Genomic DNA, 12644 nt, shown 5'->3' on the forward strand with positions numbered 1-12644 from the left:
GGTTCGTAGAGAAAAAAAAAAAGGAGAGGTGAAGGTGAAGACATGAGGGGAGAGAAAAGGGGGAGAATAACTTTAATATTATCGGTGTAATTAAAGTTCCCCAACTTCTTTCGTTCAGCTTACCGAAATTGACTTCGCCCTTGAAACGGGAGAATCAATTTCGATATTTTAGGTATGTAAACTTTCAACCATAATAATATTACTTTAAACCAACAGCCAAAATGGTCTGTTTTCAGCGACAACTACTTCCCCCTCCCCATTTACGGTGAAACAAAATGCCCTTGATGGTGGGGTTCGCCTTTGAATATTTCGGTTTCTAATATTAACTTTGATTGTATTCCCGTAGCATTTTTCCTATAATTGTTGATTAGGATGATAAAAGCAAATATCCGTTTTGGGTTCCGGATTTGGGGCCTTTCGGCGGGGTTTGATTTTGAATATTTCGGTTTTGTAAATTAATCCGTAGCATGATATAACCAAATATATGCTTCCCTGTAGCACAGAGGACGATCTGTGGCGTTAAATTCGAATTTGTGGAACTTTATCGCAACTTGACTTTAATAATTTAAAAAATTCGACTCAGGAATCACAAAATTAAAATTTTAAAACTAAAATATCTCGGGTCTCATCATTTGTCTCATCATTTGAGGACCAAAAGTGTGATTTACCCCCCAAAATAAATTTAAAAAAGTTATGTTAGGGCATTTTGTTCAAAATAGAAATCAAAATTAGAGAATAGGAATGGAAATGGACCAAAGTTTTAAAATCCAACAAAGTGAACTTACAATCTAACTTTAATTAAATCTAAATTCAAATTAAAATTTAGAATTAAATTTATTCAAAATATCAAACTAATAGTAATAAATTTTATGTTTGAACGTTAAAGAAATAAAAATTAAATTTTAAATCCGTGATACAAATTCAAATTTTAAATTTATAATTTAAATAGTATTAAACATATATTAATATTTAAATTTCAAAAATTGTTTGTGGGAAAAGAGAATTTCTCAATCTATTCCGGAATTAAAATTGATACCCACTTCCTCTTATATGAAATTACAAATACGAATCCCTCAAAACAAATGAATCATTCCAATTTCTATTCCAAAATTCGAAGGATCATTTGAATCAAAGATCCCCTTCGTATATTTCTCCCACATCGTCAAGTATAAAATCAAAAAAATAAAAAAATAAAAAAAGTGTCAAACACATTCACAACGTACTCACGGAAAAGCGAATTTCGAAAACACAAAAAAAAAGAGGAAACATAGATCAACGATATAATTTCGAAGAGAAGAGATGTGATGTGCTATTGTCAATCCCACACAATCTTAAATTCGTAACCGAAATACGAGAGAACAAAAACTTAGCGTCTTAAGATCCATCACCAAACACATATTGCGATCAAAAATAGATACGAATCCCTCAAAACAAATGAATCATTCGATTTCTATTCCAAAATTCGAAGGATCCTATGAATCAAAGATCCCCTTCGTATATTTCTCCAACATCGTCGAAGTATAAAACCAAAAAAGAAAAAAAAAGTGTCAAACACATTCACAACATACTCACGAAAAAGACAATTTCGAAAACACAAAAAAAGGAGGAAACATAGATCAACGATATAATTTCGAAGAAAAGAGATGTGATGTGCTATTGTCAATCCCACACAATCTTAAATTCGTAACCGAAATACGAGAGAACAAAAACTTAGCGTCTTAAGATCCATCACCAAACACATATTGCGATCAAAAATAGAGAACACATGCGAGAACACAAACTGCTTAAATACTAATACCCGAGTAAAGAGGAGAGATGAGCGATCCTACCACCTGTCCCCCTCGGAGGCCCCGACGCTCCTCCCGTAGCGGTTCCCCCCCTCGTAGCCGCCTCCGTAGCCACCGCGATCGCGCCCGTACCCTCCCCCTCCGCCGCCGCCGCCGCCGCGGCTGTAGCCTCCCCGGCCGCCGCTGGGCGGGCGCCACCGTAGCCTCCTCCGCCGCCGCCGCCGCCGCCGCCGCTGCGGAAACCCCCTCCGCCGCCGCCTCCGCCGCCGCCGCGGGACTGGGCCTCGTTCACGGTGATGCTCCTCCCGTCGAGGCTCTTCCCATTCATCCCCTCGATCGCGTCCCGCATCGACTGCTCGTTGGCGAAGGTGACGAACCCGAACCCCCTCGACCTCCCCGTCTCCCGATCGTTGATGATCTGCACCCCCGATTAGCAAATCTCAACGATCCGATCCGCGATCAACAAGCTCAGATCCAGATCTCGTAGTCTCAGATCTCAGATCTCAGATCCACGAGATCTGGATCTCAAATCCACACCAAAATCAAATCGAAACAGGGAAAAGGGATTAGGGATCAGGGATCGAACCTTAGACTCCAGGATCTCACCAAAGGGTCGGAACGCCTCCTCGAGGGTGTGGCTATCGGTGGCCCACGCGAGGCCGCCGACGAAGCAGCGGAACTCCACCTCGGTCGTCGCCATAGAAACCCTAGATCGGACGTACGACAGAGAAGGGAGAATCGGGGAGAGGGGGAGGAGATCCAACCCACCTCTATCAGAGCACGAGAGGAAAGAAGAAACCCAAACCCTAGATTTATAGATCAGAGGCCCGCGGTAAAGTTACCCCACTCCGCATACGATCACCGCCGTTCCTTATCGTCAACACAGCGTCGCGTGCGGATCGTGCGGTGGAGAGTGGGGGAGTAGAGGACTATTAACTTGCGCCGCGGAGTACGGGACCCACTCCCGTGGAATATACGAGAATAACTATCTCTAGTAACGTCTACGGAAACATCCCAAGAACAAGTCGAAGAACCGTTTCTATTGGACCAACGTGGCAACACGCGATATTTGGACCAATGGAAAGTGAGTTATTTAAAACAATCTTCGCATTTTGCGTCGGCGTGTTAAGCGAATATCGGATGGTTTACTTTTCTTTAAAAAGTGAGCTGTACACTAGCGCGCGCGTGATACAAGGACAGTTTCTATGCGGAACTCCGTATAGTGCAACTTTTAGGAAGCGGGCGTGGCCGTTGAATTGTGCTTCGTGGGTGTATATGGAGGGCATCTAAGCGAAAGGCATAGACTCTCTATGCGGACCTGCGCATAGAAGTATTTGGTCGTTAGATACATTGTTCGGGGTTGGGGTGAGGCAAAAATATCTAACGAGTGGAATTACTGTCTTAGCCCTGGAATAAATGTTTCATCGTTATCCTTCACCCGTAGACCGACATAATGGCGGACACGCGGCAGGCGTTGACAGGTTGAAGAGAATGCGGACTTGGTTCACCACGTCATCTTGAGATGTCCCGGAATCCGAATCCGATTAACGGTGTGTTCTGTCTAATTTTTAAAAAATAATTTTGGATTAAAAAATAATTTTCCATTCAATAGAGATTTGTCAATCTTATTTCTAAAATATGATTTCGAAGAAAATATGATTTCGAAGGTTCCTGAGAAGCAAAAATAAATTGCTTCTTAAAATCTGATTCTGATTTTGAACTCAAACTTTAAATTTTTATTTTAATTTTAAATTCAATATTTAAATTTAAATTTAATTTTACATTTTAATTTTCATATTTATTTTTAAATTTTTAAATTTTTAATTTTGAAAAATAGATTTCAAACTTTAAATTTTAAATTTTAATTTTAAAATTTCAAATCTCAAATTTTAGATTTTAAATTTTCAAATTTCAAATTTCAAATTTAAGATAAATTTAAAAATTTGACATTTTAGATTTTAAAATTTAAATTTAAAAATTTAAAAATTAAATTATAATTTTTAATCTTCAAATTATAAATTTCAATTTTTTAATTTTTAAATTTTAAATATTCAAATTTTATATTTTAAATATTCAAAATATAAATTTTAAATTTTAAATTTTATAATTATTTTAAATTTTAAATTTTAAATTTCATAATTATTTTAAATTTTAAATTTTAAATTTCATAATTATTTTAAATTTTAAATTTTTAAAATTTTAAATTACTTTTTAAATAAAAATATAAATTTTAAATTTTTNTTTTTAAATTAAAATATCAAATTTTAAATTTTGTACAATTTTGAAAATTAAAAATTTTAATTTTAATTCAAATTTAAATTTAAATTTTAAATTATTTTAAAATAAAATTTAATAAAAATATTAATTTATGCAAACATCAAAAAATTTTGCCAAACAGATTTTCAAAATCACTTCAGAAAAATCATTTTTATCTAAACTTAGTCAAATGCTCTACAGTTTTTAACCAAAATCATTTCTCTCAACCAAAATTATTTTTTGAGAAATTATTTTTTCAGAAACTAGGCCAAACGGGCCCTAAGACGATTTAAAGTTGAAATTATAAAAATTAAAATTTAAAAGATAAAATTCGACAGTTTGAATTTTGAGTATTTTTTATCCTTGTACCTAAATTAAATCCAAATCAACTGAACTCGAAACCAAACATAAGAACTTATTTTATCTATATAAATATAAAAATACTCTTAGATATTTAATGTAATAATACATATATTTTAATAATTTAATTTGGTATGGCCAATTGTATAGTAATTTATTGATTTTGCGATACTAACAGATTATACAACATTATAGTCAAATAGTAAAATATTAAAAATATGTTACACCATTCAACTATATGTTGTATTATTTTATAATCAGTTGTAATAATTAACCAATACAATATATATAGTTAAATAATACAGCATTTTTTTTAATAAAAAATAATAATGATAGTAATTAGTAAATGAAGAAAAGACCGATCGTCCCTAGAGCAAGTGATAAAGAATTTGGTGGTTGGTACTCGAGACCAAAATTCGAATCCTAGTTGATTCATATTTTAGCTAAGTATATTTATAAATGAAATAAACGAAGCGGATAGCATGCTACCTATCTCTCAAAAAAAAAATTTGTGCTGCTACTAATGCCCTCACCTCTGCAATCAGTGGCAACATAGGGACAATGAATGAAGAGGAAGAAGAAGAACTAGGAGGGGCAATGAACTTTTATTAATTATTTGAATTCAGATGAAGTTTAAGATTTTAATTGTTAGTATGTATTTGATTACGTATTTCATAAAAATTCACCACCAAACTAACCAGGTGACGTCCCCCGCTCTCTAGAAGAGGTCAATTACTCTTAACCTACATAATAATATATTATAAACTTTAAAAAATTGTTAAAAACATTAATTTCTAAAAATTCAAAAAAGATAGGAAAAGGTCCCACCGAGATTTGAACTCGGGTTACTGGATTCAGAGTCCAATGTCCTGACCACTAGACCATGGGACCAATTTGTTCAAAGCTTGTGAAATATTTTATAAAATAAAATGTAATTAGCTTTTTACACCTAACATCACAATCGAAGTGTAGTGCTTCGATATGTGGAACTTGGACCACAATTGAATGAAGAGGCCCATTTTGCCCACTTATCCACGAATAAGGGTATCAACAAGCTGAACACGAGCAAGCTAGGCCGGCTCATATTCAACTGGTTTAGGGTTTTGGGTTTTGGGTTTTGGGTTTACGCGCTGATTTGTTAAAATATCGAGTCAAAAAATTTAGCTCGTATTCGGTTCGTTTAACATGAGCTGGCCAACAAGCAATAAGTTAAAAGAATTAAATTTGATATATATAAAAATTAAATTTATAAAATCTTATTCATTAAACTTTGATCAAAATATTAAAATTTTATATATAAATGAGTTTTTTTATAATTGAACTCGGCTTTATATTTTTATTTTACTAAAAATAAAATAATAAAAAATATAATTATTTATTTAATATATAAATATATATATATATGTATATTTATATATTTGAATTGAATACAAGCTGGCTAGCGAACAACGAGATGGATTGACCTCCCCTTATCCACGAGTACTCTGAATTCAGAGCACATATGCCATGCTCCAAATTTAGGGCACCTAGCTCTTATCGAAATTCGCACCAACGATGGAACCACCTCAACAAAAGGCCTGATCATCCTTTTTTTTTTTTGAGAGAGAGATAGGTAGCACGCTATCCGCTTCGTTTATTTCATTTAGAAATAAACTTAGCTGCAAATGTAAATCACCGAAATTTAATTATCTATTAATTTATATTAATCTTTAATATTTTTTGGCTTGTAGCAAATTGTCCTTCACACTTATTATTACTTGATCCTTTCCATTCTCTTGATCAAACTTTCTATTAATACATTTAATTAATTAATATTTAATACATCAAAATGTTACCATCTATCTGTTAACTTATATAAATTTCAAATATTTTTTGCCACGTGGCAAGTTATTCTTTACCCTCAACATCATTTGATCCTTTCCATTACTTTCATCAAACTTTCAATTAATACATTTAATTAATTGATACATCTAAATGTTACCATCTATCTATCTATTATCTATTATTTATTATTTATTATCTATAATCTATAAATCCATAAATAAATCTATATGAATTCCTAATATTTTTTGCTGCATGGCAAGTTGTCATTCACCATCACCATCATTTGATTCTTTCTATTTTTTTCTTCAAACTTTCAATTAATATATTTAGTTAATTAATACATCCAAACGTTATCATTACCAAACTTTCAATGGCAAGTTGTCCTTCATCTTCACCAGTATTTGACACTTTTTTTTTATCAAACTTTCAATTAATACATTTAATTAATACATCTAAACGTTTTCACTACCAAACTTTTTCTCCATCAGATTTTTCATCTCCAATTAAGTCATCAATACTCTCTTCCTCACTTTTTCCCGTACACCGTAGCTTCCCTCCCTCCCTTTCTCACAAATGCGCGCCTATTATCCGCATCCGCCGTTGCCGAAGGAATCGTCGTCATTTTCACTATCAGTATCGCCAGAGAAAGCGTTGTCGGTTTCATCCCTACTACCAATAGTGAGTGATCTCTCATGATTGTGTCAAGTAAGGAATACAAGAGAATATTTGATGTTATCTTATTATTAATTACTTTTATAATTTTTACCCGCTGTGAACCGCGGGTTCTTTCACTAGTTTAATATCAAAATCAGATTGCTAAAGAAAAGCGTGAGATGTGTGTTATACCACCTACTGATAGAATATGGCTATCGTGCTCTTCAATGAGGATCGTCACGAGAAAATTTGCTCCACATTTCTTAGTGAAAATCAGGAAACATATTGAGGGCAAATTTGAGTTGATTTTATTTTTCGTTCTATTTGGGAGAATTTGGCATTGTGCATGGTAGTTAGGGAGGAATAATATATATTTAAATTATCTAATAAAAGTCTTTATCCATAATTAAAAATGAGCGCCTGTAGCTCAGTGGATAGAGCGTCTGTTTCCTAAGCAGAAAGTCGTAGGTTCGACCCCTACCTGGCGCGAGAGTTTTTCATTCAAATATTAACTTTAAATTTTAATTTAGATTCTCATTCAAATATTAAATTTTTAAATTTTGTTCGAGATTTAAAAGTTAGCTTTTAAATTTATGTTTATTATTTGTAAACATAGTTTTTTTATTCTTTATAAATTACTTTTTCAAATATTAGGCCAACAGCCATATAATTGCTGTATTAATTTTAGTAGAAAGTTAGCACACAAGTAAATAATAATAATAATAATAATAATATGTTATTTAATTATTTTGGAAAAATCTTGGAAAGGATTGGGGTGATAACCCACCGTAGAAGGCATTCTTCCTAATAATGTGAACTAGGATAGTAACCTGTGCGATGCATTGTGTATTTTTTTAATTTTAGAAAATAATTTTGATCCGAAATAATTTAATAAATTCAAAGAAAACAGTTAGGAAAATAAGAAATTGCATTATTGCAGAATCAATTCAACTAAATACTTCTAAAATTAGAATAAGGATTAGCAAAAAAAAAAAAACTGTTTGAAGATTAAAAAGAATAAAGTATTCGCTAATAATAAAAAAGTCTGTCAAAAAACAATTATGATCTGAAATGATTAAATAATTTTGAAAAAAAAGAAGGGTAAGAGAAACAAAAAATTTGTATTAGTGCATTACCAATTCAACATTTTACCTGAATTTAGGCTAAACTAAATACTTATAAAATTAGAATAAAGATAAGCAAAAAATTAGAACTGTTTGAAGACAAAAAAAAAAAGAGTTTCCGATAATAACAAAAGAGCATGACAAAGTTTAATAAAACATAACACAAATATACAAAAAAAAAAAGAAAACTGCAAGAAAAAAGAATTGTATTAGTGCAGAACCAATTAAATATTTTATCCAAATTTAAGCTAAACTAAACACTTATCAAATTAAAATGTGAATGTGAAAAAAACCAGAACTATTTGAAAATAAAAGAAAACAAAAAAAAATTGAACAAACTTAACAAAACATAATATGAATTTACACCCCCACGGCTCTCCACAGAGAGCATACAAAGCTCTCCTCTTTGACATAACCGTGGGCCCCATATCTCCCCATTTAGAACTGTAGGCCCCACATCCCTTCCTCTTGGACATAATTGCGGGCCCCACATCCCTTGTTTAAAGACCTCCCCATAACTGCGGGCCCCACAACACCCCTCGCCAATTTATAAGTTTATAAATGCTTGTTTAGACAACACGAAAGGTATTGTCAATGATTAGAAGCATATCTTGTTCATTAACATTCCAGAAAAATTTTGCGAAGTCAAACTAACTCTCATACGAGACATTCATTTGACCATAAATTAAAACTACTCTATATTTTATATGTTATATTTTATATGTTATTCTCAAATTATTACCGAATTATTGAAAATATGAATAAAAAACTTATAATTTTATTTTTAAATATAAATTATTTTATATTTTATATGTTATATTTTATATTTTATACGGAATTTGTTTTTTAAGCCGAATTTTTCAACGAATTTCAAAATTAAAAAACGAATTTTTTACGTATTATATCCGTACCGAATTTTTGCCGAATCCGAATTAACTAACTATGCTTGTATACACAATGCACGTGCATGTTTTGTAGAAATTTAATTTTTTCAGGTGGAAAAAAGTTTTGTTCAAAATTTTTTAGGTGAGAAAGCGACATGGAGGTTTACTTTATCAATGAAATATCTTGATAAAAAAACGTGGACATTATAGAGATTTTTTTGAATAACATGAAATGTGAAATATAGTATATACAGAAAAGAGTAATTATGAAAAAAAAAATTGTGACGAAGAGTCTGTTTATTATCTGTGGGACTGGGAGGAGATCTAATAGCTTAAAATTATCATATAATATCAATTTTTTTAAAAAAATAAAAATATCCGTCGGTTGTTAGATTTTTCATTAAATAAAATTATAAAACTATATATTTTTTATAATAGTATGGATATGTATATATGTTTTAATTATCAAAGAATATCTTCTAGTAGTTCAAAATAATACATATAAAATAAAATTTAAAACAAAATAAGAGGCCATAAATAAAAAAAAATAATAAAAATATTTTAGAAGATAGAGACCTGATGTACATAGTCCACAAAGATAATAGTTTGAGGATTATTCGAATCGACACCATGGGGCAAGATGTATCCATCTCACCCGCCCAAAAAAAAACCGGGGTCCTTACTATGTATGATTACCATTCAAAGTATAGTTTCTAATTTTTCTTTGAATCAACGAAAAAAAAAGAAAAAATTGGTGCCCACAGGAACAATTTTAAGGATTAATCGGATCCGCGTTGACCCTCAGATCAAAAATTTGTTGAAAGCGTAAGGATTATCGTGCCATGTAGCAAGTGACGTCACACAAACTTTGGTACAATGAACGGGAATCCTTCGGTCAACTCGGCGTCAACCCCCCTCCCCGCCCACAAGGGTTATACCCTTTTATATCCAAACAAAAATTCGACACGTATAGGTATATACGTATAGGTACTAATAATAGTTCCCATCCAAACTAGTTCCCACCTAGTGGGGAGAGAGAGAGTTTTGTTTTAAAATTTAGAATTTAAATTTTATAATTTTAAAATTAAAATTTAAAATTATAAAATGTAATTTTAAAGTTTAAAATTTAAATTTGATATTATAAATTTATAAAATTATAAATTTGATATTTTATATATTTCAAATTTAAATTTGGTCTCAAATTTAAATTTTTTAAAATTTTAAATTTTAAAATTTAAAATTTTAAAATTTTAAATTTAAAAGTTAAAATTTTTAATTTAAAATTATAAGTTTAAAATTTAAATTCAATTATAGGGGTAATATCATTATTTTTTATTTATAAATATCAACTATTTCTCTTATTCTCAATAATCATTCAAATACTTTTTTTCTAGTTCCAGCTTATGCTCATATTTTTAATCAAACAAGAAAATACCCTGTAATTCTGTATACAAAACTCATCACTTATCTATCCACGGTATAACTAGTGTCCTACTATTTCTGAATCAAACGAAGCCTTTAACGTCGGTTTTGGTTTATCTGAGAATAAGCAAAAAGTGGGCTATTTGCGGCGAATGAGGTATGAAATTTGAAGGTTAGAGCCGAGTGATTTAGATCAAAATTTTGTCTTTCGATGAAATTGAGTTATTCAATGGAAATAGAAGATCAAAAATAGCGTTGATTAGAGTAGAGATGCGAATAAGAATGCTAAGTGATAGTTACTACATAAAAAATAATATATTAATTGCTTTCTTATATAGACTCTTGAATATTTCTATATTTATATTTGTAAAATTTAAAATATAAACTTTTTAATTTTTAAAATGCAAAATTAAAATTTAAACAATTGTTTAAAATCCTCGAAATTTATGAATTTAAAAAATTTAAATTGAATATTTTAAACTTAAACATTTTTAAGATGAAATTTTTAATTTAAAAATACAAAATCAAATTCCTACAATAAAAATTTAAAATACTCAATAATTTAAAATTTTAAAATTAACTTTCAAATTTAAATTTTTAATTTTAAATTTTAAAAAATATAAATTTTATGTTTCTCAAACTTAAAAATTAAATTTTATAATAAGATTAAAAATCTCTCACTCCACTCTCTCAAACTCCTTCACAGGTGGACACAGCTGGGTTTAGTCCCAGCTTAGTTCCATCTTGAGGTGGAACACTTGAGTTCCCAGCAGACCTGAATGGACTAGTTCTAAAATAGCCCATTAAAAAGAGAATTAGTATGCCGACCATCAGCTTTTTCTTGTGTGCATTTGAACAAAAGAGGTGGAATTTGTCTTATTAGAGAACATGAGCATCGACGAGAGGTGAGCAAAATTAGCCCATTGCGCGGAGCGTAAAGTCCAAAAACCCTGTTTATGGCTTTCTCCCCGTGCAGAAAATAAACTTATTACCTAAATTTGATTTTTAGAGTTCTTGAATTTGAAATATGAGTTATTAATTAAATAATTTAACTTCTAATAAAAAAAAGGTAATTGCTGAGGAGTTACTTTCAAAATTGACTTATGACGTAGGGCACAGGTTATTATTTCTTATTTAAGATTTTTATCGGTTGTTTATTTTAATGAATATGTAAGTCTAGCTTTATTTTATTAAAAATATATGCATTATAAAGATTAATTTAATAGAAATTATCGTTACCAGCTTTTCATATATTGTTGTAATTAATATTACATACAAAATATTTTTAATAGAAAAATATTGTTATATTATATTATAATATTTTCTAAATGCTATTTCAGACAATGAAAGAAATCTAAACGCTACCTCCTTACTAAATTTTATGCATATAAGCCCATCTTAATATAACATCTAGTAATGCTATCCATCCCCACCCTCTCAGAATGTTATTTACTGTGCTTCTCTCGGTATGCTCTCACCCTTCAAAGCTTATCACATGTTATTAAGTAACATTACCAATACTGTAGTATTTAATTCAATTATAACTCGTCAATAAGCTATCCATATTTAAGCTGCACACACATTTTGAACAATTAACTTAATAGTAATAATATCATCTCCGCGGCACTGTTGGGTTCGCCTTAAACTAAATTTTTATTAAACAACCAATCGGTTTAAATTTTTTTTTTTTTTTTTTGGAGGGATTCAACGGTTGAATGTTATAGAAGGCGATTGTCACTTTATTATAGAATAGTGGCAAATGTGAAAACAAAAGAAAAAAAAATTATAAACCTCTATTGTTTTTTATAATAGTATGGACATGGATATATATTTTAATTAACAAAGAATATCTCCCAGTAATTCAAAATAATACATATAAACTAAAATAAAAAATAAAATAAGAGCCTATAAATAAAAAGTAACAATACAAGTATTTTAGGAGATATTTTCTAAACGTGGAATGCTTTTTTTAATGATAAAAAGTCAAATTTAACTTGTCAACTAATGGGAAACAATAAATTTTTAAAACTTTTAAGAGCTTAAATGATAATTATGATAATTAACTACATTATTATAGATGTATGGAGTCCGGCTACTATACTCTTATGAGTACGATCGCTCTCGTACTCATAAATTATTTTCGATGATAGAGCTTCTGAATCGACGATCCATATTGTTAAATATTATCTAGAGTATTTAAAACTACTAGAAATCAAATTTTATAATTTTTCGATATCATTTACCTTCTGATCAAAAGCTCACAAAATTGACAAATTTTAACTGCCGGTACGAAATATTTGCTAGTTTAACGGTTTAAAAGAATCGGAATAAGT

The 12644-nt window shown here is 30.5% G+C and overlaps 2 non-coding genes and 1 pseudogene across 2 annotated transcripts; 1 reads left to right on the plus strand and 2 right to left on the minus strand.

Moving 5' to 3' along the window:
• On the minus strand, nt 1476–2581 carry LOC109708883 (annotated as a pseudogene).
• Nucleotides 5223–5294, minus strand: TRNAQ-CUG. The gene has a single exon. It is a non-coding gene; the product is annotated as a tRNA-Gln (tRNA).
• Nucleotides 7298–7370, plus strand: TRNAR-CCU. Its single transcript has one exon. It is a non-coding gene; the product is annotated as a tRNA-Arg (tRNA).

Source organism: Ananas comosus, linkage group 4, assembly GCF_001540865.1.
Source record: "Ananas comosus cultivar F153 linkage group 4, ASM154086v1, whole genome shotgun sequence".
Classification (NCBI taxonomy): Eukaryota; Viridiplantae; Streptophyta; class Magnoliopsida; order Poales; family Bromeliaceae; genus Ananas; species Ananas comosus.